We start from the raw sequence: 27,500 nt of genomic DNA on the forward strand, positions 1-27,500 counted from the left end.
AGAATGGGAAATATAAATAAAAAGTGCTGGAGAGGAAAAACAAACAGCTGGAGATACAAAATGCTGGAAAAAAAGTTCTGGAAATAAGTGGAGCTGGAAACATGCTGTGAATATAATGGTAGAAAGTAGTAGTAGTAGTAGTAGTAGTAGTAGAAGTAAAAAAATAAATACGTGGCATGGAAAACAAAGAGAAATCAACTAAAGTGTATGAAAAAATAAAAGCAATAGATAACAATAATAAATGCAATCATGTGCCAGATCAGTACTCTCTCTCTCTCTCTCTCTCTCTCTCTCTCTCTCTCTCTCTCTCTCTCTCTCCATAACTATTATTTTTTTTCCTTGGCGTGAAAGGGATATTGTTTTTTGCGGAGGAAAGTGGCAGGAGGAGGAGGAAGGAGGAGGAGGAGGAGGAGGAGGAAGAGAAGGAGGAGGAGGAGGAGAAAGAAGAGGAAGAAGAGGAGGCATTCCACTGAACATAAAACAGAAAGAAAAAAATAATACATAAATAAAGAAAAATACAATAAATATTAAGCAAACATGTGTAATTGAAAGTTTTGCTCTCTCTCTCTCTCTCTCTCTCTCTCTCTCTCTCTCTCTCTCAGGGCCGTTGCACAAAACTTTCATCAATTTGCGTCAATAACTCGCAACCGGAATGAGCCAGAGAGAGAGAGAGAGAGAGAGAGAGAGAGAGAGAGAGAGAGAGAGAGAGAGAGAGAGAGAGAGAGAGAGAGAGAGAGAGAGAGAGAGAGAGAAAGGCAAAAGTCTCAATTTCACATATTTGCTTAGTATTTAATTTCCTTTTTTTTATTTGTTTTTAAGGATGTCCAATGGGATGTCTCCTCTTCTTCTTCTACCTCTTCCTTTTCCTCCTCCTTCTCCTCCTCCTCCTCCTCCTGCCACTTTCCTCCCCCCCCCAAAAAAAAAAAAAAAATAATAACATCCCTTTCACGGCGAGGAAAAAATCATAGTAGTTATGGTCGAAAAATAGCCTTAATCAGCCTCGCTTTTCGACGAAGTTTGCAACATAACCCAAGAGAATTTTATAAAGGAAAAGACAGTTAACGTGTGTGTGTGTGTGTGTGTGTGTGTGTGTGTGTGTGTGTTCGCTACCAGACGCCCTCTACCGCCGTCTCTTAGGTACTACCACCACCACTACCACCAGGAACAGCAGCAGCAGGAGGAGATGGTGGTGGTGGTGGTGGTAGAGGAGGAGGAAGAGGCCGCGGGACAGAAGAACAGGGCTGGCAGCATCAGTGTCCCCCTAGCAGCCAAGGGAGGTGGTCGCAGTCGCTCCCGCTTTTCCTTCGCTCGCCCGAGTTTACTAAGTGTTAATCCGGAAAGTCAAGTCTTGGCGGGTTGGTGGGTGGAGTCGCTTGGGGCTTGAAGTGTCCGGCGACTTAGAGGCGTAGACACAGACGCTCCTTGGCGGTAGTTAATTGAATTGTTAAGTTTGTTAGTGAAGTTAAAGTTACATTGGCGGAGAGAGAGAGAGAGAGAGAAAGGAAAACGAGGAGGAAAAGTAACGGACGAAGAGAAACTATAAGTACTGGAAACGAATAAGAGGTAAAACATTTTATCCTTTTTTTTTTTTTGTCTATTATCATCTCATCTTCCTTCCTCTACCTCCTCACGGACACGGAAAACGAGAGAAAGAAATAAACAGACGAGAAATTAAACAGACGAAGAATTTGATAAGCAAAGAAACTACACTTAATTTCCCATCCTTTATACCTCTATCTGTACCTCCTTCCTTTGCTACGCTTCAAGAACACGAGAGGAAGAAAAAACTGACAGAAAACATTAAGAAGAAAGACAGAAACGGGGAAAATATTAAAAAAACACTAGTTAATTTCTCTGTTTTTGTATATCCTCTCCTTGCTTCACGACCAGGACAGAGAATAGAGGAAGAGGACACGAGGACACGAGGACACGCAATCATGATGTCCCAAAGAGTCTGACGCTTGGTGTGTGTCCTGTCCACCTCCACCCACTCACCTGTCTGTCAATCACTCAGCTCGTGTCAACTTCAGTGTGAGTATCATGCACGGCTCAGCTACTTCAATTAACCTGCCTGGGAGTGTATGGAGGGCTTACATAGCGTCACCTTTCGTAGTTCCCTTGTTTTGCTTCCTTTCAGTGGTTTGTGGGATTAAAACAACAATAGAGATGCACAAGACGGTTTTTTCTTCACCAATACTCATAGATATTGTAACGTTTCGTGTTATTTATTGTTTTGTTTGCCTCTCGTTAATGATTTATGGTGTTAAAAGGGTATTAATGATCTACAAATGATTAAAAAAAGAACTTGCTAAAATAATAGGGACCTTATAAACAGCATTTTCTTCAGCAACACTCAAATATCGTAATCTTTCGTACTTTTATTGTTTTTTTTTTCTCTCAGTACTGATTTTGAGTGTTAAAATGACAATATTGATCTACAACATATAAAAAGTACTACTAGTAATAAAGAGTTACATTTCGTTGCTTCTCCTACTCAGAATGATTTTTTTTTCTCTCTCTCCCTTGTCTCTCTTCCTCTTGCTCTATTCTTTTATCGCATGACTTACCCCGAGAAATCTTTTGGGCCACTACGAACACAGTATGGACTTACAAAACAGTACTTCCTTTCCCAACACTCGTAAATATAAGGTCAGATTTAGTTTCCTTTCATGCTCCCAATTTTTTTCCCTCAATACTGATGAGCTCACCCGAGGAAATACTTGAGCTGCTAAAGGAACAATACAGAGCAACAAAACGGCTCTTACTTCACCGACTCTCGTAGAAATAAGGTTAGATTCTGACCACCTTTAGTACTTTCTTCCAAGACTTTTTTGCTTCTCGCTCAATACTTGCGAGTTTGCCCCGGAAAATATTTGGGGTATTATGAGGAAACTATCTTGAAAAAAACTGGATTTCTTTTATCATCACTTATAGAAATTGGGGAGGTAGATTTGGTCAACTTCCGTGCTCATTACCAACATATTTTTTTTTTCCAATGAGTTCACCTTACGAGATATTTAGTGTATTGTAAGAGGAATATTTATTTTTTCTCTTCTAACATCACTTATAGAAAAAGAAGGGCTTTATTTCGTAACCCTCAGTATCCATAGTGTTTTTCTTCAGCATTACTCATGGAAATACAAGAGTGAGATCCCAACACTTTTCATACACTCAATGTTTTACTTCCCCTTAACCCTTTCAGTACTGGGACACATTTTTACCTTGAGATTTGTGTACGATTAGACCATTTCATTTACATTATGAAGAGTCAATGGAGGTTAGAGGATTAATGGCAACAGTCTTCGCTATTTTAATCCCCACATGAGTTTCTGAAGCTGTATAAAATCACCACATATTAAGTAAAATTAACATGAATACGCGTAATGGTGCTCAACGGGTTAATACGAATATGCTGACTAGAAAAGAAATATGAGTGGCAATAAGAGGAGAAGACAAACTTAAATTAGAAAACAGACACTTTTTCACCATCACTAATAGGAAAAAAAAAGGGAATTTAGATGTTGTATTTCCCCTAACCTTAACCAAACCAAACCTAACCTAACCTAACTAAAGCAAACCTAACCTAACCCTAACCTAACCAAACCTAACTGAACCTTAATCTAACCTAATTAAACCTAACCTAACCTAACCTAACCTTAACCTTAACCTTAACCTTAACCCTAACCTACCCTACCCTACCCTACCATAACCTAACCTATAAAACACTACTTCTTTTTATCAACACTCAGACAAACATTGAGCTGCATTTCATTACCCTTCCCCTCTCACTGCCACTGTCCCGCTTCCCTCTCCATCTCAAGTCCTGTAATCCGCTGGCAATTCCCTTACAAATCCTGACAACTGAAGGATTCTAAACACTCAGAGGGCTTAAGACTGAGAGACGCTGTGCAGTGTAAGTGTGATATGTTACTAATCTGCGGCAGTGATTATGAATGTAATAAAAAAGCAACTGGTCAGATTTAGGTCCATTTTCTGAAACGATTTGCCCTCTCACCATCACTGTTTTTCAAGGGGTCCAGTTCAAGGTACTCGTGTTTTTACGGGTGTTTTTTTTATGGTTCTGGTGATACATTTGCAAGATTTCTAGTTTATTAAAAGGAGAAACTGTCTTGAAAACCCGATGAGTTGTCTCTGTGGCCTTGGAAAATTGTCGTAGTAAGAAGGGAAGGCTTTTCTGAATACGGGCGTTAATACTGAGGAGAGACGCTACGCAATGCAATCATGTGGTGTTGTATTGTAACAGTTCGTGGCAGTGAAATTCCAAAAGCGTTATAAAAAGCAATAGATAGTTTTTTAAGCACTCACATCCAACACAGAGACGCTAGGTAGAGCAGTAATATGGTATGTAGACTTGAGTGAGTGTGGTATGTTAATAGTTTATGGTATAGTGATATTCCAAAAGCGTTATAAAAAGCAATAGATAATTTTTCAATACTCAGATTTAACACAGAGACGCTAGGCAGTGTAATAATATAATACGTAAGACTTGACTGAGTGTGGTATGTTAATAATGTGTGGCAGTGATTAGCCAAGAGCGTTATAAAGCAATTGGTGGATTTTAGGCACTCAGATTTAAGAATGAGACGCTAGGTAGGCAGTGGAATTGAGTGTGGTGGGTAGATTTGTGGTCGTGGCTGTGCATGGGAATTCTAAAAGGCAAGGCAGCGGTTACCATCAACGCTGGACACTGGAATTCAAAGCAACATTCGTAACTGGAAATACATGTAAAATTAGCGCATTTGTTAAGGCAAAACTCGAGGTAATTAGACTGCTGCGCAATTTTTGGGGTTTAATACACACGAGTTACAGTTTGCCGGTGAATATATATATTTTTTTATATTTTTTATAGTCTTTTAGTGAACAATAGGGATACATAACATGAACTAAAACAATAACAACAAGAATAACGAGGAAATGAAAGCAAGGAAGGGAAATGGAAGGAAGAAGGAAACTGGGGAGAGACACGATAGTGGATAGGGAGAGAAAACGGAGAGGGAAGTAGAAGGAGGAAAGGTAAGGAAGGGAAAAATGTTGCACGGTTCCCCGGAAGAAATTAAAGACGTCAATTAGCATTTGACAGCCAAGGAAAGGTGAGAGGCGGGGATGATTGTGTGATGAAGGGCAGCCAGAACAAGAATTAGAGGACCAAGAGGGAAAGGGAAGGGAAGTGAAGGAAAACGAGTAAGAGAAGAGGAAGAAGAGGCAAAGGAAATGAGAGAGAAATAAGAAAACGAAGCGGAAAAAGAGGAGAAGAGGAAGCATTAGAGTAAAAGGGAGGGGAAATGAAAGGAGTAAGAGAAGAAGAGGAAGAGGTAAAAGGAATGAAAGAGGAATAAAAAACGTAGTGGAAAAGGAGGAGAGCAAGCATTGAAGTAAAACCAAGAAGGAAGGGAAGGAAAAGGAAAGGAGTAAGAGAATTAGAAGAAGAGGAAGAGATAAAGGAAGCGAAGGAAAGGAGAAGAAAGAAGAGGAGGAATTAGAAAACGAGGTGAAAGACAAGGAGTAGGGAGAAGAAGAATTAAAGAAGAACAAAGAGGAGAAGGAGGAGTAAGAGTAAGGATTAAAAGGGAATCAAGAGAGAAAGAAGAAATCAAAGAGTAAGAAGAATTAAAGGAAAACCAAAAAGGAAAATAAAGAAAGGAGGAAGAGGAAAACGAAGAAATGGAAAGAGAAGAACGAAAAAAAAGGAAAAGAAGAAACAAGACCACGAAATACAAAAAAGAAAAAAACAAAGGAAAAGAAAAAAAAATAGAGGAAAAAAATCGGAGGAGTGAAAGAAGGAAACGAAGGAAAGAAATGAAAGAAAATGATGCAGTTCTTTTTCCTTTTTTCCACGTGCTGTCTCTTCACATATAATATAAACAACGCTCTAGTATTGGCGGCTGTGCTTATCTTGGCGTATTCTTCCTATCTCTTATAATGCCTGTCCCCGCCCGCCCCGCCTCAGTGCCGCTACGGAGAGGTCACGGAGAGGTCACGCTGCTCCTCCTTCTCCTCCTACTCTTCCTCATGCTCAGTCCTCTACCGCCTCTACCTTACTCACTACCTGCCTGTCACGCGCTAATTAAACACCTGTCTCTCGTGATCTACAGGTGTGGTGTGGTGATGATAAATATAATAATAATAATAGTGAGAGAGAGAGAGAGAGAGAGAGAGAGAGAGAGAGAGAGAGAGAGAGAGAGAGAGAGAGAGAGAGAGAGAGAGAGAGAGAGAGAGAGAGAGAGCAATGATACAAATTCAAGCAAAAAATGGTCATAAATCCTCTTCTTTCCAACCACCACCAAAAAAAAAAAAAAAAAAGAGAGAAAAGAAGGACAGATAGATAACAGCAACCACTGATAACGTAAAAAAAGAGAGAAAAAGAAGGAAAAAAAGCAATTAATCATAAAGAGATGGAACTTGAAAATAAATAAAGTAAAAAGAAGTATCATTAAATTTATCTTTTTCACATTCTTACATCACTTAACCCCAATTAGCCCATAAACTATCCTAACCTAACCTAACCTAACCTAACCCAACCCAACCCAACCCAACCTAACCTAACCTAACCTAAACTCACCTAACCTAACCTAATCTAACCCAACCCAACCCAACCCAATTAGCCCATAACCTAACCTACCTTAACCTAATTCAACCCAACCAACCATAACCTAACCTACCCTATCCTAACTTAACCTACCCTACGCTAACTTAACCTAACCAAACCTAACCTCACACAACCTAACCTAAACCAACGAAAATAAAAGACAAAAAATAGATAACAAACCACTAACAACAACAACAACAACAACAACACACACACACACACACACACAAGATCACATAAAAAAAACACACACACAAAAAAAAAACCCACATAAAACAAAGGAAACAAGAATATAATAGACTTTTAATACGGTTCGGTATATGCCCGGTTCGGTTTAGTTCAGATGTGTATTGCGGGGGGATTCAATTTGGAGAGGGCTACACTTGATGGGGCCAAAATGCGTATGATTGGCTGTGTTTCTATTCCCCACCACCGTCTATCTTTTCTCCCTGTCCGTGTAAATGATGGCTTCTATTATTTTTTCGAGTCTGGATCCTCTCCTCTCCTCTCCCTCTCTCTCTCTCTCTCTCTCTCTTCCACTTCTCTCATCCCCCCTCCCTCCTATCCAGCTTATTGCGGGAAATGGGGTTATGATGATGATGGTGATGAGAATGAGGGCAGGGAGGAGGAGGAGGAGGAGGAGGAGGAGGAGGAGGAGGAGGAGGAGGAGAGGGAAAATGAATATATAGATGATGCAAAAAAAAAAAAAAAAGAGAAACGGAGGCAGAGAATGAGGAAATAAGGAGGAGGAGGAAGAAGAAAAGGAGGAAGAGCAGGACAATGGAAAGACAGTGTTGGAGGAGGAGGAGGAGGAGGAGGAGGAGGAGGAGGAGGAGGAGGAGGAGGAGGAGGAGGAGGAGGAGGAGGAGGAGGAGGTATAAGTATTCTCATCCGACATATTATTTTGGGTGAAAAATCTCTAGCCACTTTGAGGAGGATCAGGAAGAGTAGATAGGAGGAGGAGGAGGAGGAGGAGGAGGAGGAGGAGGAGGAGGAGGAGGAGGAGGAGGAGGAGGAGGAGGAGGAGGAGGAGCAGGAGAAGGAGGATCATCTTTAACATAAAGTGAAAACCTTGGTCTCTTTTGTTATCTACGGGAAGAAAGAAAAAAAGATTCTCTGCTGGTTTTCCTTTTGGTCCGTGTGTGTGTGTGTGTGTGTGTGTGTGTGTGTGTGTGTGTGTGTGTGTGTGTGTGTGTGTGTGTGTGTGTGTGTGTGTGTGTGTGTGTGGAGGTCAAGAAGCTGTATTTCTTTAATAATTATATGTTTACGTTCAGGAAGTAAAAGCAGGAGTTGGTCTGCAGATGGCCAGTGACGAAGAGGAGGAGGAGGAGGAGGAGGAGGAGGAGGAGGAGGAGGAGGAGGAGGAGGAGGAGGAGGAGGAGGAGGAGGAGATAATAAAGCTGAAACACTTTGGTCTATTTAGTTCTTCCTCAGTAGGCTGAAAGATAAAACGAGACTATTATGCGCCAGAAAAAAAGAGGAACAGAGGAAGAAAAGAAAAGAAGAAAGAAGGACGAAAGGAAGAAAGGAAAGGAAGAAAATGTGAATACTCAAGCAGACATAAATAGAAGGCAAATCATGTGAAGCAGAGAAGGAAGAAAAAGAAGAAGGAGAAAGGAAAACGAAAGAAAGAAAGAAAATGGGAATATTCAAACAGGCGTAAATATAGGAAAGAAATTGTATAAGAGAGAGAAAAAAAAAAAGAATTGAAGACGAAGAAAAGAAAGAATAAAATAGAGAAAATGAGAATATTAAATAGGAAACAAATGATGTGAAGGAAAGAAGGAAGGAAAGAAAGAGAAAAAAGGAAGGAAAGAAGAACGGAAGGAAGGAAGGAGAAAAATACGTAGAAGTGTGTGTGTGTGTGTGTGTGTGTGTGTGTGTGTGTGTGTGTGTGTGTGTGTGTGTGTGTGTGTGTGTGTGTGTGTGTGTGTATGTGTGTGTGTGTGTGTGTGTACTTTGAGACGTGACTATAGGCGGCTTTGGGAGATTTCCGGTCCAACGGGGAGAACAAAAAATCACAGCGACTTGAGGAACTAAGAAAAAAGAAAAGAAGAGGAATAAAAAGCAAACAAACTCAACACCACATATATAGTGTTCTAAATATAGTGTAGACTCAAATTACTTCACTCAGAGCTGGAAGGATTGTAAGAAGCTATTTTAAGAAGTGTACAGAGGAGGAGGAGGAGGAGGAGGAGGAGGAGGAAGGGACAAGAGGGAAAGGATTGAATAGCAAGAGGGAAGTGTATGGAATGGAGAGGATTTAGATGTGAAAGAAGATCCAGTGAAGAGAAGAGAGGAAAGAGGAGAGAGAGAGAGAGAGTAAGACAAGACAATAAGAGGCAATGGAAGAAGGGAGCAGATAAGAGAAGCAAAGGAGAGGAAAAGGGAGATGGAAATAGAAAAGAAATGCAGGAGGGAAAGATGATAAGAGAAAAAGGAAAATGAGAGGAAACAAAAGAAGAGAAAGGGAAAATGGAGGAAGAGAAACAAGGGAGGACAGGAAAAGAAAAAAGGAAGAGGAAAGAAGAATAAATAGAAGAAAAGATTACCAAAGGGAGTAAATAAGACAAAATTAAGAAGAAAGACAAAAGAGAAAAGAAGAGCAGGAGGGAGGAAAGAAGAGGAGGTGAGGAGAGGAGGAGAGGAAAACTTTATGAGGGTGGTAAAGGTAAGGAGGAAAGGAAGGAGACTAAAGGAGATGAGAATGAGGTTGCTGATGTGAGATGACCATTCCTCCTCCTCCTCCTCCTCCCTGTTATTCTCATTTTCTTCCCCTTCCCTATGTCATCCCTGCATTTTTTCTTCCCTCCTCCTCCTCCTCCTCCTCCTCCTCCTCCTCTTCCTCATCATCTTCATCTCCCCTCTCTTCCTCCTGCCCGCCTCACTACTTCCATTTACATCTCTCTCTCTCTCTCTCTCTCTCTCTCTCTCTCTCTCTCACACACACACACATTGCCTTTCTTCCTTTCATTCAAACTTCTTTCTTATTCTCTCCATTGTGACGTTTTTCCTTCTTCCCCCAAACATTTTTCCTTGCCTTTTATTCCCTCCTCCCTACTTTCCTCCGTTCCTTCTTTCCTCCACCTCTCTTTACGTTTATTCATTTCTCTCTTTCCTTTCCCTACACGCTGCCTGCCCAGATCTTTTCATTTTCCTTTCTTTCATCTCTTTTTATTTCCCCTTTTACCTACTTGCCACTCTCTCTCTCTCTCTCTCTCTCTCTCTCTCTCTCTCTCTCTCTCTCTCTCTCTCTCTCTCTCTCTCTCTCTCTCTCTCTAGTTCTCTCTCTCTCTCTCTCCTTCGTTTCCTCCTTCATAGTTAATTTATTCTTTATTGCCTTTCTCTCTCTCTCTCTCTCTCTCTCTCTCTCTCTCTCTCTCTCTCTCTCTCTCTCTCTCTCTCTCTCCTTTAAGACACGTAATTCAAGCTCTCACCACGATCTCCTTACGCCTAAAAAGAGAACCTTAGAAGTCAAAGGAGGAACAAACACACCTGGAACGTTTACCTGCCTGTGGACGAGGTAAGGTGTTTGTGGATACCAATACTGGATTATTACTAGGTGGATGTACTAGATATTGTAGGCATCCAGCTGTCGTCTAAGCAGATTTGAAGGTGTTATTGAGGTTTTTAACGCCTTCAGTACCATGCCACGTTTTTATATTCATTCTGCTTACTATGTGGTTATTTTATGTTGCTTTATACAGGTTCAGAAATTTATGTGGGGGATTCAAATAGTGAAGACTCTGGCCATTAGTCTTCTGGCTTCCACAGATCCTTCCTAATGTCGATAAAATGGTCTAATCGTAAACAAAACTCAAGGTAAAAATGTGTCCCAGTACTGAAGGGGTTATGGGATTTGTGGATACCAATACTGGATTATTACTAGGTGGACGTAGCAGATATTGTAGGTATCCAGCTGCCATCTAAGTAGAAATGGAGGTGTTGTTTGAGTTGATTAAAGGGTTCGTGGATAAGAAAACTGACTTACTAGATAAATTTACGAGAAAGTGTTGACATTTGGGTTGCTACTTGAAGATAACGAATATTACTTGTAACTCAAATTATAACGATACGAAACTAGCTAAGAGAATTAAAGAACTTATACTGCTATCCAAATTACAGCTACTACATTAAAAGCTAGATTATAACAAATTACAAATGAGGATTACCTGTATATAATTCCCAAGAACAAAAAGAAGCTGAAGTCTAGAATAATGCTTTTTTTTTTCTTTTCTTTTCATATATCTCTTTCTCTCATTCCTCCTCTCCTCTTCTCAACTCTCTCCTTTTCCTCCCACGCTGTCTTCTGTTCTTCCCTCCTCTCGTTTCCTGTCTCTCTTTCTCCACCCTCTCTTTTATCACCCTTCCTTTCCTTACTCTCCCCTCAGAAAACTCTCTCTCTCTCTCTCTCTCTCTCTCTCTCTCTCTCTCTCTCTCTGACGCGTGTAAACTGCATGGAAGGGAAAGGTGATGAGAGAAAAGTAAATTTGTTGCCATAAAAGTACAATAGTTATTACAAAGCACATTGTTGGTATGGGTGTGAATGGTGTGTGTGTGTGTGTGTGTGTGTGTGTGTGTGTGTGTGTGTGTGTGTGTGTGTGTGTGTGTGTGTGTGTGTGTGTGTGTGTGTGTGTGTGTGTGTGTGTCTGTGTAGGATTGCCAGCCCGGTGTATAGATAGATTGCCAAACACACACAGATTCCTATATTTCTACACTTCTATAGTTTTGTACTGTTCCCCTTTCATTGGTATCTGACACATCGTTCCTGTACATCGAAGAGTAAGTAAAATTGCAAGCCAGTATAAGGAACAGTTTCAGAGTCTTTTGGTGAGCTAGCTACCCAAAACGCTCCTTCTATTCTGTCAGAGAGCTTGTGAGAAATGGGGAGCGTTTTGGTGGGATAGTTCACGAAGAGACTGTGGAATTGCCCCTACCGTGTTACCAATCTCGAGTTTTGGTACACTTCGGAACGAAAACCGATGGGATGTGATTTCGTGCATGTCTCAAAGTGGTCAATGTATCCCCTTTACCCCATAAATTCCCGTGAAAAGTCCACATGGTATATATATAAAAAAAAAGTTACCGCACATTTGATTATCACATCAATATTTCTTTCTATAATTTTTTTAACTTCTTCAATACTGGGACACATTTTTACCTTGAGTTTTGGGTACGATTGGACCATTTTACTTACATTAAGAATGGTCTATGGAGGCAAAAAGATTAATGGCCACAGTCTTTACTATTTTACTCCCTTACATAAGTTTCTGGAGCTGTACAAAATCACCAAATAGTAAGCAGAATGAATATGGAAACGCATCATGGTACTGAAGAGGTTAATGACTTGAATTGCAGCTCGATTTCTACTTAAATGATACTTAGATGTCTACAGTTTGTCGCATATTCGCCTAAGAAGTCGTTTTCGTATCCAGAGATCCCTTACCTAACATATAGCTAAATGTCTACCAAATTATACCTAAATGTCTACACTTTCTCTTAAATCTATCTAACAAGTCAGTTTTCCTACCCACACACGCCTTAAAAACCTCAATGAAAGCTCTATTAATATTAGCATGACAGCTGGATGACTACAATATCTAGCACATCCACCTAGTAATGATCTAATACTGTTACTCACGAGACTGTAACCCCTTCAGTACCATGACGCGTTTCTATATTCATTCTGCTTACTATTTGATGATTTTATACAGCTTCAAAAACTTATGTGAGGAATTAAAAATAGTGAAGACTCTGGCCATTAATCTTCTGACCCCCACAGATCCTTCTTAATGTCAATAAAATGGTCTCAGGGTGAAAATGTGCCCCAGGTTTGAATGGGTTAATATCCTCAATGACATCCTTTTCTCTATTTGAATGATAGATGGATGAGTACAATATCCGGCACATCCACCTAGCAATAATCCAGTATTGATACCCACAAACTCCTTAATAACTTCAATTCACGTTATAACTTTGATACAACGTTCCCGAATCGCCTCGCATCAGCCCCCGGTCCTTCCGCTCTCCGCTCGCCTCTCAGATGAATTTTCCATCAAACGCCTGCCAATCACATCCACGGGGGAGGAGAGGCAGCAACATCCACGCCAAGTTAACCTGAACGGCCCATGTTTCTCTCGTCACTCACTCTTCTGTGTCTTCTGAAAATTAACTGGATTTGTCTATTTATTCATTCTTTATATATGTGAAGCAAGATTGATTATAAAAAAAAAAAGATGAAACGGAGGAAGAAAAACACGTGCCTATTTTTTCGTTTCCGATGAAAAAAAAAAGTGGAAGGAAAAAGAAATAAACAAGGAAGATAGTGAAAAATACGACAACATTGTAAACTAAGAAGAAGATCAATAAGACGAATGACTAAAAAAGAATAGCCAAAAATAGAAATAAAGATGGAAAAATACCAAAATGAGAAAGTGACTGTAGAACAAGTAAATATGTCTCAAAGTGATTGGAAATTAGGGAAAAATGTACCAGGTGACAGTCAAACGGTTAACACTTAGCCCAAATTACTATTACTATCAGTACTACCACTATTACATCACCACTGTAAATACTAACGCTAAAAGTACTATCATTACCATTACTACTACTACTATTACATCACCTCGGCTAATACTAAGGTTAGAAATATTGTCACAATTACTAAAATTACTATCAAAAACGCTAACAGTACTATTAGGATTATTACTACCACCACTAACATTACCACTGCCAATACTAACGCTATAAGTATAATTATTACGATTACTACCACCATTACATCACCTCAGCCAATATTAACGTTAGAAATACTATTACGACTACTACAACAAAGCTAACAGTACTACTAGGATTACTACCACTACTTTCAATCCTAACCCTAAAAATACTATTACATTTACCACTACTACCACCACTATTACGATTACTACAACTACAACTACTACAACCACTGTCACCACTCAAAAACTAAAAGTAATCCTAAAAATATTAACACAATTGCAAACTACCACCATTACATCACCACTATTAATAAATACAGCCACCGTCACCACTGTCAAAAAAGCTCAAAGTACCGCTGCCCTTCACACCAGCAAGTGGCAACAGTAAGGCAGCAAGGAAGGGTTAAAAATATTGTTAATGTGTGAGTCATTCCCCGCCCGTGGCATGTTGGGGGGCTTTGATCTTCGCTTGACAAAGGCTAGCGTGTATTTTCCTGCATGTCTGTCTGTCTGTCTGTCTGTCTGTCTCTCTCTCTCTCTCTCTCTCTCTCTACTCAGTTACCTGTCTCCCTCTGCTGTTCTTTCCTTTCTTTCTCTTTTTTACCAGAACATTTCTCTCTCTCTCTCTCTCTCTCTCTCTCTCTCTCTCTCTCTCTCTCTCTCTCTCTCTCTCTCAGCAGTTACCTTTCCCCTCTCCCTTTCCTCATCTTTACCTTTTATCATTTTCATCACAACGTTACTTTTTTTTTATTGTAATTCATCAGTTTATCTTTCCCTTCACCTTTACTATGAAACTACACGCACACTCACACACACACACACACACACACACACACACACACACACACACACACACACACACACACACAAAAGGAAGCGAAGGGTCAATAACAGACGGCTGATGCGTGAAAATTTGTCTTTAAGCTGAAAATTGACGAGTAGAGAGAGAGAGAGAGAGAGAGAGAGAGAGAGAGAGAGAGAGAGAGAGAGAGAGAGAGAGAGAGAGAGAAAGCAAGCACTCAGGATTCTTGCCGCGAGAGAGGTGACAGCTTGAGATTAATTTGAACGAGTCTTTTGTGTTTCAGAGCGGCGGTGTCTGGCTGTCTGGCGGCACACTACTCTTACTACTGACGAGAACACAAAGAACGAGGAATTTGACTCTTGATTAGTGTCTATTTGGCCTTAAAGCAGTGCAATATACCTTTTTACTAACGGCAATATGTGTTTTGTCATCTCCTCGTGGGGTATTTGAAGCGAGTACACGTCTCAGCATTTTTGTGAGCTTTTTACGGTGTTTTATCTAATTGGCAGTGTAAGCGAAGGTCAAAGTCGCTCTGGGAAGTGAGGAAAGTATAAGATCGTAAAAAACTCTTATACCATCCTCGGAGTCCCCTTGCAAGTGTATATGTGTATAACTTCAATAGGGACCGGTACCTCAGAATGCCTTTTTTTTTCAACTATTTTTTTTCCCTTGGCCAGTGTTTCCTCTTACGTAAAGAAAAAATAAAACTGCAGTGCATCTTAATTCACGGAGGAGAGTCAGCCGTGATTACAAGGCAGGTTCATCTGGTTATCCGTATTTTTCTTGCCAAAATGAAAGTTCTCTTAACTTTTCGAACTCTTGCACTTCTTAATCACAAGACAGGTGTGAGTAGGGTGCTAAATTAACGTTTGCATAATGTTGATTCATTATGCAAACTAAAACATGATTCCAATGTATATTTTCATTTCTTCAGCTCACTATTTCTAAAGCCAATTCACAATTCGCGTGACTGTAATTTGGAGAATTGGAAAATTATATTCAGTGATGTGTCGTAACACGGAATCATGAAACGGCGGCGGCGACCACGAGGGAGCGCCGCCTCTCGCAACAAGTCACTGCCGAGGGACAACATCAAACACCGTATCCTTTGCACTGCGAGCCGAGCTGAGCCAAGCTGAGCCGAGCCGAGCCGAGTAACACAGAGAAGCCAGCACCCTCACGCTAACTTACATTTATATCAACTTAGTTTTACGATGTTGTCAGTTCCTTATCACAAATTCTCCGATTTCGAAAATATATCAAAGACAGTTTTTTGACATCATCACCACGAATTTGACTATTACTTTCTCTTCTCTCTTCTCTTCTTTTGATGTAAGAGAGGAGGACTGGCCAAGGGCAACAAAAATATAAAGAAAAAAAGCCCACTCAAGGAAAAAGGCCTTTGTTCCGGTCATATAAATGTTCAATCACCTTTTCAACACATGAGTTTTGTATCTTTCAGGAATATTGCGAGGTATTCATCGTGCTAATCAACACAACGACACACCAAACACTGCCTTGCATCGCGGAGACTGAACTGCACCTACTTCCCAATGACTAGTATTCTAAATAAGAGTTAGTGATAATTTTTCTATTTCTTTTATTTGCTGTGATGAGAAAGTCTATATTTTAATTTATTTATAGTTGTATTGATTGTGGTAGTGGTGGTAGCGATGGTGATGTTGGTAGTAGTGATCACTTTCCATAACCTCATAATGGATTTAGCAACGTTCTTATATTCTGTGTGTGTTGGGTGTATAAGGGGTGATTTTGAGAGATTCTTTAATCGTATAATATTTTACTATCAAATCAAGGACAGTATTATACAAGAGCAACTAATCTTGTAATATTCTTATATTCTTTGTGGGGGGAAAAAGAGAAAGGCAGAGGCGTGTTCCATTTGAAAGAAAGATTCGTGGGATAAAGTTATAAGGTTGTTGGCAATCTTCTTATTGTTTCTCTTAGCAAGTTTTGGGATAATTTATAAGGCCCACTGGAGTTTTATATTACTTTTCTTCCTTGAGTGCCTCCAATACATTCTCGGCGGTAATCTCAAAATTGTGAAACTCGTGTGAGGATTATCTAAGAAAAAAAAAGTGACGGTGAGTAAACAATAGACGAAATCATTAATACTATCATCGCCATCATTACCACCACCATCACCACCACCACCACCACCACTACCACAATCAGTACGACTATAAATGAAAAATAATACACTTTCTCACCACAACAAAAAAAAAAAAAAAAATAGAAAAATGATCTGTAACTCTTATCTACTACAACTACTACCACCACCACAACAAATAAAGGAAAAAGAAAAATGATCCTAAACTCTTATTTACTACTACCATCACTACCACCACTACCACCACCACTACTACCACAACCGCTACCACCATAAATAACCCCCCCCACCTCCACCCCCCTAGAAAAATAAGTAGATTTCCTGACCACAACACAACAAATAAAAATGATAAAAAATGACCACTAACTCTTACTAATACCACCACCACCACCACCACCACCATTACAACCTTCCTCACCACTACCTACGACGCCATAACCATTACCATCTGTTGCGCCGCTGTGGTCGTTGTCACCACCATTAATACCATTCCAGCCGCTACTCTTGTAACTTTGGAAATATTTTGACGAATTCAGCTTTTTTTTTTTTTAGAAATTAGTATAAATTTGTATAATTCATCGAGGGAGGGAGGGACGGAGGGAGGGACGGAGGGAGAGAGGGAGGGAGGGAGAGAGAGGAGAGGAGAGAAGAGAGGAGAGGAGAGGAGAGAAGAGAAGAGAAGAGGAGAGGAGAGGAGAGGAGAGGAGAAGAGAGGAGAGGAGAGGAGAGGAGAGAAGAGAAGAGAAGAAAGGAAAGGAGAGGAGAGGAGAGGAGAGGAGAGGAGAGGAGAGAAAGTAGTGAAGAGAAAAGAAGAGAAGAGAAGAGAAGAGAAGAGAAGAAAGGAGAGGAGAGGAGAGGAGAGGAGAAGAGAAGAGAAGAGAGGAGAGGAGAGGAGAGGAGAAGAGAGGAAAAGAGACGAAACGAGAAAAGATAGAAACATACAGAAACACACACACACACACACACACACACACACACACACACACACACACACAAAGCAACCACAGAAACATAAAAGAACTAAAGAACAAAACAAATCTAAAACACAAAACAAATAAGAAAGAAGAAAATAAACATAACGCAATAAGGAAACTGAAACAAGGTAGTGGTGGTGGTGGAGAAAGTTACAAGGCTTAAAGAATTTCATACCTGAACCTAAATTGGCCGTGAAAATTAAGGCTTAGGTTAATTAACAATGCAACGAGGTGATAGGCCTAGACATTACGTTTCCCGCCTCATTAAGACCAACCGCCCAATCAAAGAGGAAGAAACGGAGCGTGGGAATAAAGAGGAGGAAAAGCAACAATAGAGAAGAGGGAAGAGAGTGAGAAGAGAGAAGGAAAGATAAAAAGAAAGAAAACTAAGAAGGAAAGAACGGAGACAAGTAACAGAGGAAATTAAGGGTAGAAAAGAGAGAAAAGTAGAAAAGATTAAAGAGAGGAACAAGAGAGAGAGAGAGAGAAGAAAGGTGAAGAAAAAAATTTAAAGATAAGAACGAGAGAGACAAGAGACAAAGGGAATAAGAAGAGGAAAGAGAAAAAAAAAGCAGAAAAGGTCAAAGAGAGGAATGAAAGAAGAGGGAAGGAAAGGTGAAGGAAAGAAAATTAAGGGAAAAAAAACGAGAGAGACAAATAAGAGATGGAATTATGGGTAGGAAAGAAAAGAGAAAGAAATGAGAAGAAAAGGTTAGGAAAGAGAGAAAGGAGAAGAAAAGGTTAAGAAGAGAAAGAAAATGTGAGGAAAAAGAAAAAAAGAGCTACAAAAAGAAAGAACGAAGGAGACAAGTTGCAAGAGGAATAAAGGCAAGGAAAGAGAAAAGAGAAGAAAATATCAAAAAGAAAAAAAAGAGGAAAGAGAAAATAGAGAAGAAAAGATTAAAACAATATGAAAGGAAGAAGTAGAAGAGGAAATAAAGACGAAGGAAGAAAGATAAATAGAGAAAGAAGAAAAAGAGGAGAGAAGAAACAGGAAATGACACAGAAGGAAAAGAAAAACACAAGAAAGAAGAAAAGAGACGAGAAAACGAAACAACACAAAGAAGAAAAGAGATAAGAAGAGGAACGAAAGAAAAACAGAAGGAAAGCACCATCAAAATATTTAACTGAAAAGAGAGAAGAGAGAAGAGAGAGAGCAAAGAAGATCAAACGAGGAAAAGAGAGAAAGGAAGAAGAAAAGAGAAAAAAAAGAAGGGAAGGGAGAGAAAATGCGGAGGAAGAAAAGCAAAGAGGAGAGAGAAAGAGGGGAAAGAAATAACATCCAAACATCGCAAAAGAAGAGAAGAGAAGGATGGGAAGAGAATAACGAGAAAGAGAGAAATGGAGAAAATAAGAGAAAGTAAAGAAGGAAACAGATAAAGACAAAGAAAAAACATAAAATTTCAGTTAAAGAGAAAAGGAATGATTACAAAAAGAAAAAAATAACGAAACAAAGAGAAATAAAGAAAAAGACGAGGAGAGAGAATGAAAGAAAAGAAAAACTGGGTGAGGAGGGACCGACAGGAGCGAACAGGAGGTGGAGTGGCTGTCTGCTTCAAGGAAGGAATGCAGGCCCAGCTACTCGACATAGACACGCCTCCACTGATGGAGATGATGTACTTCCGAGTAACGCTGGCAGACCGCTCAGCCCTCCTACTGTGTGCCCTTTATCGCCCCCCGCGACAAGGGCCTGACTCACTCCTGTACCTGACTGAGACTTTAGACAACCTGATGATGGCACACAGCTGCAGCCACGTGCTGATTGTGGGGGATCTCAATCACCACCTGGAAAGAGACGCCTACGAGAATCTCCTGAGGTGCAGGGTCTGACAGATCATGTCACCTTCCCCACACATGAACGAGGAGGGACATTAGACCCTGTCATCTCAGACTACCAGGAGGACAAGCTTCAGTGTCATCAGCTGGGGCTCGTGGGCAGCTCTGACCATCACGCTGTACTGACACAGCTGGAAGTGGGCGTGGCTCAGGACGAGGCCACCACCCGCACCATCTGGCTGTGGAACAAAGCAGACTGGGCTTCCCTGCGCCGCGACCTGACCCACACCCCATGGGCCACTCTGCTACAGGGAGGAGCAGAGAGTGAAGCACTTGCACTCACCTCTCACCTTCTCGCCCTCCAGAGACGCCACGTCCCACACAGGGAATACACCACCAGACCGACGGATCAGCCATGGTTTGGCTACCGTTGCCGTGTTGCTGCTGAGGCAAAGTATGCTGCCTGGCTCCGCTACAAGAGGAACCCGACTCGGCGCAACAAGGACCTGCATAGGGCTGCATGCAGGAGGATGGTGGTAACCAGCAAGTGGGCCTTAAAAAAGTGGGAGGAAAGCCTGCGCCGGAAACTGTGTGGCACTGGCGTAGGAAACAAAACTTGGTGGTCCCTTGTTAAGGACAAACAGGAACTGGCCACCAAGAATCCATCCCTCCCTCAGCAAGCAGGACGGTACTGTCGCCACCAGCAGTAAGGAGAGGGCACAGTTGCTGGCTTCCTTGTTTGCTGGAAAAATGAAGGTGGGGAATCCACAGCAGCCACCGCCTCAGCTGGTCCAGCAATGTGAGAAGACTGTCACCATGGTGGAGGTGACGCATCAGCAGGTGAAGCGATTATTGCGGGGGCTGGACACACAGAAAGCCACCGGCCCTGATGACATCAGCCCGCACCTGCTGAAGCGATGCTCCCAGGAACTGGCTGCCCCTCTCACCCAAGTCTTCACAACTTGTGTACGGGAAAACGTCTGGCCTTCAGTGTGGAGCTCCAGGACGGACCCAAAAAACTACAGACCCATATCCCTGTTGTCAGTGGTGGGTAAAGTGTTTGAGAGGGTCGTGGCAGAGGTGGTGTGTAGCCATCTCAAGGACAATGCCCTCCTCTCAGACCAACAGTTTGGGTTCAGACCTGGAAGGTCAACCTCCGACCTAATGATGCTTCTCACCAGGCATTGGCAGGACGCCCTCGACGACGGCAAGGACACTATAGTGGTTGCTTTGGACATAGCAGGAGCTTTTGATAAAGTATGGCACAACGGATTACTAGAAAAGCTTCGTGCTAAAGGCATCCAGGGTGGCTTGCTACGACTCTTGGGAAATTACCTGCAGGACAGAAGCCTCAAGGTGGTTGTCAACGGGCAAACATCTGAGTCCCTGCCTGTGGAGGCATCAGTGCCACAGGGTTCAATTCTTGGCCCACTCCTGTGGAATATCTACGTGGATGATCTTCTCCAGCTACTGCCAGGAGTCATGGCCTATGCTGATGACTGCACCTCTCCTATACCTATCCACGCCAGGACAGTGGGCGGGCTGCTGAGGCCATCAATCAGCAGCTACGAGTGATAAAGGAGTGGGGTGCTCGCTGGCAAGTGACATTCGCGCCGGAGAAGACACAAGCAATGGTTGTCTCTCGGTCCCCAGCCGCCATGGCAGCAATGGCAGGAAAGTTGTCTTTTGGCGCTGCTGCTCTCCCACTCAAGATGACGTCAAGATACTTGGAGTGGAGGTGGATCGAGGGCTGAGGTTTGACAGGCATGTCAAAACCATTGCCAAGAAAGCCTCTCACAGGATCTCCGCTCTCAGAAGGATCGCCAGTTTCCTCGACAGGAAGGGAGACTGCTGCTGTACAAGGCACAGGTGCGGCCCCACCTTGAATACGCAGCTCTCTCCTGGATGTCCTGTGCCGCCACACACAGAAGGAGACTGGACAGCATCCAACGCCGCGCCATACGGCTAGTAGATGCTGCACTACCACCTCACCCAGAGCCTGAGCGTCCCTTGATTCACTGGAACACCGCAGAGACGTGGCGGCGATCGTAGTGTTCCATAAGGCACAGGTGCAAAGAGTGCCACATCTGGCAGGGCTGCGTCATCCTCTAAGAGTCACCGCACGGAGCACGAGAACGGTGCTCAATGGTGGTGACGCCGTAGAGGTGCCGCGATCCCACGGGTGTCAGCATCAACGCACCTTCGCAGGACGCGTCTCCAGGATGTGGAACTTGTTCACGGCCGCGGTGCCTCACGTCCAGGAGATGAACACACACAGTGTCAAACTGATGGCACATAAGTGGAGACAGACACTGCCAACTCCTCTGACACTCTTTGTGACGTGACACTCAGTGTAGTGCAGTGCGTGAATAGTGCTAGTGAAGTGAAACGAATAGTGCTCCATTTACATGCTGACCATCTTGTATATTATCTATTTTTAAGTCTTGTAAATATTGTAGAGAAATAGATTGTAGTACCCTTAGAATAGGTAGCACACGACAGTGCGCCTTTGGGTACATGTTCCTTTGTATTAAGTTTTGTTTAAATAAAAAAAAAAAAAAGAGAGAGAGAGAGAGAGAGAGAGAGAGAGAGAGAGAGAGAGAGAGAGAGAGAGAGAGAGAGAGAGAGAGAGAGAGCTTCTGTGGTTTGCCTTTCCTTTTTCAATTTAAGATTATTTTTTATAGAAGAAAGGAAATTCGGTCAAGGGCAACAACAAAATAAGTAAATAAAGGCCCACTTAGCTGCCAGCCCCCTTAAAGGTCTGATAGAGTTTGTCAAATGACGGACAAATGTTTTAAAATGTCTCAAAATGTAACTCCAACTTAATTTTCATAATCTAATTCATAAACATCAAAACAATTCCAATATTCTTAGGTTTTTATACAAAGACTCCGAGTGTTCATAATACCCAACATCGCTCAAGCCACGTACAACTAACTGTCTTATGAGTCAGAACAATGCATGAAGTGTAGTGATCGTTGCTTGCCATACCACAAACAATATTACAGTGGATAACATAAAAAAAATAGTATATACTTAGTTTTAACCCTTCAGTACTGGGACACACTTTTACCTTGAGATTTGTGTACGGTTAGACCATTTCATTGACATTAGAAAAGGTCCATAGAGGTCAGAAGATCAATGGCCAGAGTCATCACTATTTCAATCTCCCCCATAAGTTTCTGAAGCTGTATAAAACCACCAATTAGTAAAAAGAATGAATAAGGAAACGCGTCACGGCACTGAAGGGGTTGAGAGAGAAGTTTCAAGACATTTCTCCCTATTTACGGCTGATTGTTGACCTATAAGGGGACTAGCAATTAAGTGGGCCTTTTTTAATATTTTGTTGCCCTTTTTTGTTGTTGCTTCCCCTCTTGCATAAAAAAAAGAGATTCAATGGATGATTATTAAATTTTGTACAATATTCCTGATGTTTTTGACAATTTTTTTTTTCATTTATCTTCTCAACGTGTTCTCTCCATATTAATTTATTATCTATTATTACTCTTAAATATCTTGCAAAATTCTCTCTCTCTCTCTCTCTCTCTCTCTCTCTCTCTCGTTCAATCATTCGTTTTTTTCTTATCTGCATTTCGTTTCAAACTTTTCCTCTTCCGTTGCAAATATTTCTTTCTTCCCTCTCCTTCATTTTCTCCTTCACTCTCATCCATTTTCTTCTCCTTCTTGTTCTTGTTCTTGTTCTTCGTTAACTATTCCGAAAACGTTCCTTCATTTTATCTTTGTGTCTCTGTGTCAGTCTCTCTGTCTCTCTGTCTCTCTCTCTGTCTCTCTCTCTCTCTCTCTCTCTCTCTCTCTCTCTCTCTCTCTCTCTCTCCAATACATTTCAAATCTCACCACGTCCTTTCTTTCTCCTTCCATTCTTTCACACTTCCTCCCTTCTCTTATAAAGTTTCTGCACTCTCTCTCTCTCTCTCTCTCTCTCTCTCTCTCTCTCTCTCTAAGAAAATAAAACCCAGTGATACTTTGCAAATTTCCAATGACAACCAATCAACAAGTTATATTTGCCACGAGTTTTAGAAAAGAAAACAGACGAAAAGAAAAAAAACAGCAAAAATAGAAAAAAAAGGAAGAATTAGAAAAAAAAGTAGATGAAATAGATAAAACTATATAAAAAACAGAACTAAAAAAAGAAATAGCAAAAAAAAGGAGAAATAGAAAAATGGTAGATGAAGCAGATAAAACAAGAATAAAAAGACAAGTAGAAAAAAAAGAAGAATAATTTAAAAAGCGAAGAGGTTGAAAAGAGAAAGCAAGACTGATCGGCCGAGACTGAAAGAAAGGCAAAGAATAGAAAGGGAAGATAAGAAAAAGAAAAAAAAGATAAAAGAGAGGAAAAAAAGGAATAACGAAAAAAATACAAAAAGAGGGTGTCGCGGGAACAAAAAGGAGAAACCGATAAAAAAGGAGAGGAGAAAGAGATGAGAAGATAAAGATTAGGAAAAAGGGAAATGGAGGAAAACTGATGAGATTTTTGAGCTCACTTATTCTTTTTTATTTTCTTTCTTTCTTTCATTCTTTTATTGTGAAACGAAAGTGTGGGACAAGGAATTGAGAGAGAGAGAGAGAGAGAGAGAGAGAGAGAGAGAGAGAGAGAGAGAGAGAGAGAGAGAGAGAGAGAGAGAGAGAGAGAGAGAGAGAGAGAGAGAGAGAGAGAGAAACAGCACGGAGAATGGATTTTTATCGCTGTCATAAGAATATTTCCTTTTCATTTTTCCTTTTATTATTATTATTATTATTATTATTATTATTATTATTATTATCATCGTCATCATCATAAATTCTGTGTCAGTGTCTCTTGTCTCCAGGATATAAATTGAGAAGAGAGGGAGGAGGAGGAGGAGGAGGAGGAGGAGGAGGAGGAGGAGGAGGAGGAGGAGATCCATTTGCAGAGATGAGAAAGGAAAACAATGAAATACAAGAAGTTCCCACATAAAAGAAACACACACACACACACACACACACACACACACACACACACACACACACACACACACACACACACAGTCAGTCACGTGTGTACGTAATCAACACTTTCAGGTCACGAGATGTTTTGTCAAGGAAAGAAAACGAAAGAAAAAAAAAAAAAAACTGAGAAAGAGAAAGATGAAATATGAAAGAAGGTTAATTTTACTTCTTTCTTCAAGTAGAGCGCGGATATATTGTTGCTTTATTATTACTATTATTATTATTATTACTACTACTACTACTACTACTACTACTACTTCTACTACTACTACTATTACGACTTCTACTACCACTACTACTACTTCTACTATTTCTACTGCTACTACCACTACTACTACTTCTACTATTACTACTACTACTACTACTACTACTACTACTACTACTACTACTACAATTTTCATTACTTTTATCGTTCCTTCTCTTCAGAACTTCATTTAACTGAGAGAGAGAGAGAGAGAGAGAGAGAGAGAGAGAGAGAGAGAGAGAGAGAGAGAGAGAGAGAGAGAGAGAGAGAGAGAGAGAGAGAGAGAGAGAGAGAGAGAGAGAGAGAAACCTTATGGCTCACTCGCAAATAAGCTAAATAAGACGCAAAGAGGCACACGTTAATTAAAGAGCAAAAATGTTCCCAGTTACACATCAAGCAAGGAGGAGGAGGAGGAGGAGGAGGAGGAGGAGGAGGAGGAGGAGGAGGAGGAGGAGGAGGAGGAGTTTATCTTTAACCTTCACGTCTCCCTTAGTTCCGGTTCCAGATATCTATTGCAAGAGAGAGAGAGAGAGAGAGAGAGAGAGAGAGAGAGAGAGAGAGAGAGAGAGAGAGAGAGAGAGAGAGAGAGAGAGAGAGAGAGAGAGAGAGAGAGAGAGAGAGAGAGAGAGAGAGAGAGAAGCAGTAAAAAAGTAGAGAAAAAAATGCAGCGTAAACAAAACACACTCTTGCACTCTCTCTCTCTCTCTCTCTCTCTCTCTCTGGCTGGAGCTGAGTTGGTCTGTCTTTAAGGAAATGGCTGTCAGGTCCCCAAAACAACGGACACAAGCGTCTCGGAAGGGAAACTGAAGACTGGAGGTTGGAAGCTGGCAAAGAAGAGGAAGGGAGAGGGAAGGGAAGGGAGTAGGGGAAGGGAGGGGAGGGAAGGGAAAGAAGGAGGGAAGTAAGAGGAAAGGGTAAGGAGAGGAAGAGAGTGAAGGGAGTAAAAGACAGGAAGAGGAAAAGGAAAAAAGAGGAAAGGAAGTGTAAAGGGAGGAGAAAGGGAGGAGGCAATGATGGGGAGAGAAGAGAGCTAAGAGGAAAGGGTGAGAGAATAGGAAAAAGGAAGAGGAGAGGAAAAAGGAGGAAATTGAAGGGGTAGATGAAGACAGTGAAGAGGAAATGAGATGAAGAATAGGAAGGAAGGAAGAGGTAGATAAGAAATAAGAAGAGGAAGAGGACAAGGAAGAAAAGGGGAAGGAAAAGAAAGATAAAAGAGGAAGAGAAGCAGTAAAAACAAAGAAGAGGAAGGAGAAGGAAAGAGAAAGAGGAAGAGAAGTGGAAAATACAAACAGAGAAGAGAAAGGAAAGAAGGAAAGAGAAAAGAGGAAGAGAAATGTTGAATAAGAACAGGGAAAAGAAGAGGAAGGAGAAAGAGAGGGAAAAAGAGGGAGGGAAGAGGTAGAGAGAAAGAAGAAAAGTAGTATGAGCGAAGGGAAGGGCAAGGAGAAAAGAAAGAGAAAAGAGAAAGAGAAAAATGAAAGTAAGAACAAGGAGAAAAGGGGAAGGAGAAAGGAAGAGAAAGAAGAAGAGAAGCGGAAAGAAAACGAAGGAGCAAGAAGAACGGAAGAAAAAAACAGGGAAGAAAAGGAAAGAAAAAAGAAAAGGAAAGATAGGAAAAAAATGGAAGAGGAAAGGATAGGAAAGGTGAGGCAAGGGAAGGGACGAGAAAAGAAAAGGCAAGGTAAGGCAAGGCAAGGCAAGGCAAGGCAAGGCAAGGCAAGGGAAGGCAAAACAAGGCAAGGCAAGACAAGGTAAGGCAAGGAAGAGGAAAGGCGAAGCAAAGGAAGGTGAGGTGAGGTGAGGCAAAGCAAGGCAAGGCAAGGCAAGGCAAGGCAAGGCAAGGCAAGGTAAGGCAAGACAAAGCAAGACAAGGGAAGGCAAGGGAAGGCAAGGCAAAGCAAGGGAAGGCAATATAACACTAAGGCAAGGGAAGAGGAAAGGCAAGGCAAGGAAGGGAAGGGAAGGGAAGGGGAGGCGATGACACTGTGGTTACGGAGCGATACAAGGAAATGGAGCCATCAATAGGGTCGTTAGCGTTCAGAATGTTCTCTCCTCCAGTGACGTCCTTGGCCTGAGAGTTACAGCCTTGAGGAGCGGGCCAGGGAAGTACTCGTGATTGGATTGGGTGCGCGAGGAAGGGTACTGCGTGACATCCTGGTGACTTTCAGGTGTTGGAGAATATACATATTTTCTTTGGGTGCTGTTTACTCTTGGATTTATTGGTTATAGTGCTGTTTTTATTTAATTCTATCTATTTACTCTAATTTTTCTGATCTTATTTAGTTTTTTATTAATGTTGAGCGTTTGCCGTGAGTCCTATTTCTTTTATTAGTGTCGAGTCTTTGCTGTGAGTCTTATTTCGTTTTTTCTTTATTAATGTTGAGCCTCTGCCGTGACTAACCAGCGCACATTTCTTAGATTGGACACGAGTAATGAAGCTTATCACGAACAGCCTCCAAATTGCTAACAGCTTTACTGCATCTCGCTCTTCCCTTGAGTTTAAATTAAGGATTAGAAGTGAACAGGAGAGAGAGAGAGAGAGAGAGAGAGAGAGAGAGAGAGAGAGAGAGAGAGAGAGAGAGAGAGAGAGAGAGAGAGAGAGAGAGAGAGAGAGAGAGAGAGAGAGAGAGAGAAACACTACATGACGAAGGAAGTTTCTCTCTCTCTATTAAGGATATAGATTAAGGGCAACAAAAATTATATAGTAAAAAAGGCCCACTATGGATCCACTTCCCAAAAAGAAAAAGAAAAGAAAAAAGAAAATGAGACGAGTGGACTATACAAACTTAAGTGCCTCGAGATCTCCCTCTTGAAAGAAACCAAGTCATAGGAAGAGGGAACACAGAACCAGGCGGAGAGTTTCAGTTTACCAAAAGGAATAAAAAAAAAAAATTATTGTGGAGTGAAGAGCGTGTGAGGAAGACAGAGGAGGACAGTGGAGGGTATTGGAGTGAAAGGAGTGAAGGAAAAGAGTAGAGGGTACTAAAGTAATAGAGTTCTGAGGAAAGGTAGTGGGGAGTATTGGGAGTAAAAAAAATGGCGAGGGTAGGAGAGGAGGGTATTAGAAGTGAAGGGCTAATCTTAAGAGAGAAAATGGAAGGTACTGAAGTGATGGAGTTCTGAGGAAAGACAGTAGAGGGTAATGGGGAAAACTGGCCAGGATGGGAGTGGAAGTTAAGGTGAAGGGTAAGGAAGGGGACAGTGGATGGTATTGGAGTGAAAGGAGTGAAGGGAGGAGGTGTAGGATTCCAGAGTGATGGA

At 41.4% G+C, this 27,500-nt stretch overlaps 1 protein-coding gene and 1 long non-coding RNA gene across 2 annotated transcripts in view; one reads left to right on the plus strand and one right to left on the minus strand.

Moving 5' to 3' along the window:
- LOC123515593 overlaps positions 1 to 27,500 on the minus strand; it is a 183,695-nt gene that overhangs the window by 7,612 nt on the left and 148,583 nt on the right. The gene's annotated exons all lie outside the window — the stretch shown is intronic.
- The window catches only part of LOC123515592 (protein sidekick-like), a 220,057-nt gene continuing 193,804 nt past the window's right edge, over positions 1,248 to 27,500 (plus strand). Inside the window, exon 1 of the mRNA XM_045274358.1 lies at positions 1,248 to 2,031. The gene's annotated coding sequence lies outside the window, so the exon portion shown is untranslated. The remainder of the gene's footprint in view (positions 2,032 to 27,500) is intronic.

Source organism: Portunus trituberculatus, chromosome 39, assembly GCF_017591435.1.
Source record: "Portunus trituberculatus isolate SZX2019 chromosome 39, ASM1759143v1, whole genome shotgun sequence".
Taxonomy (NCBI): domain Eukaryota; kingdom Metazoa; phylum Arthropoda; class Malacostraca; order Decapoda; family Portunidae; genus Portunus; species Portunus trituberculatus.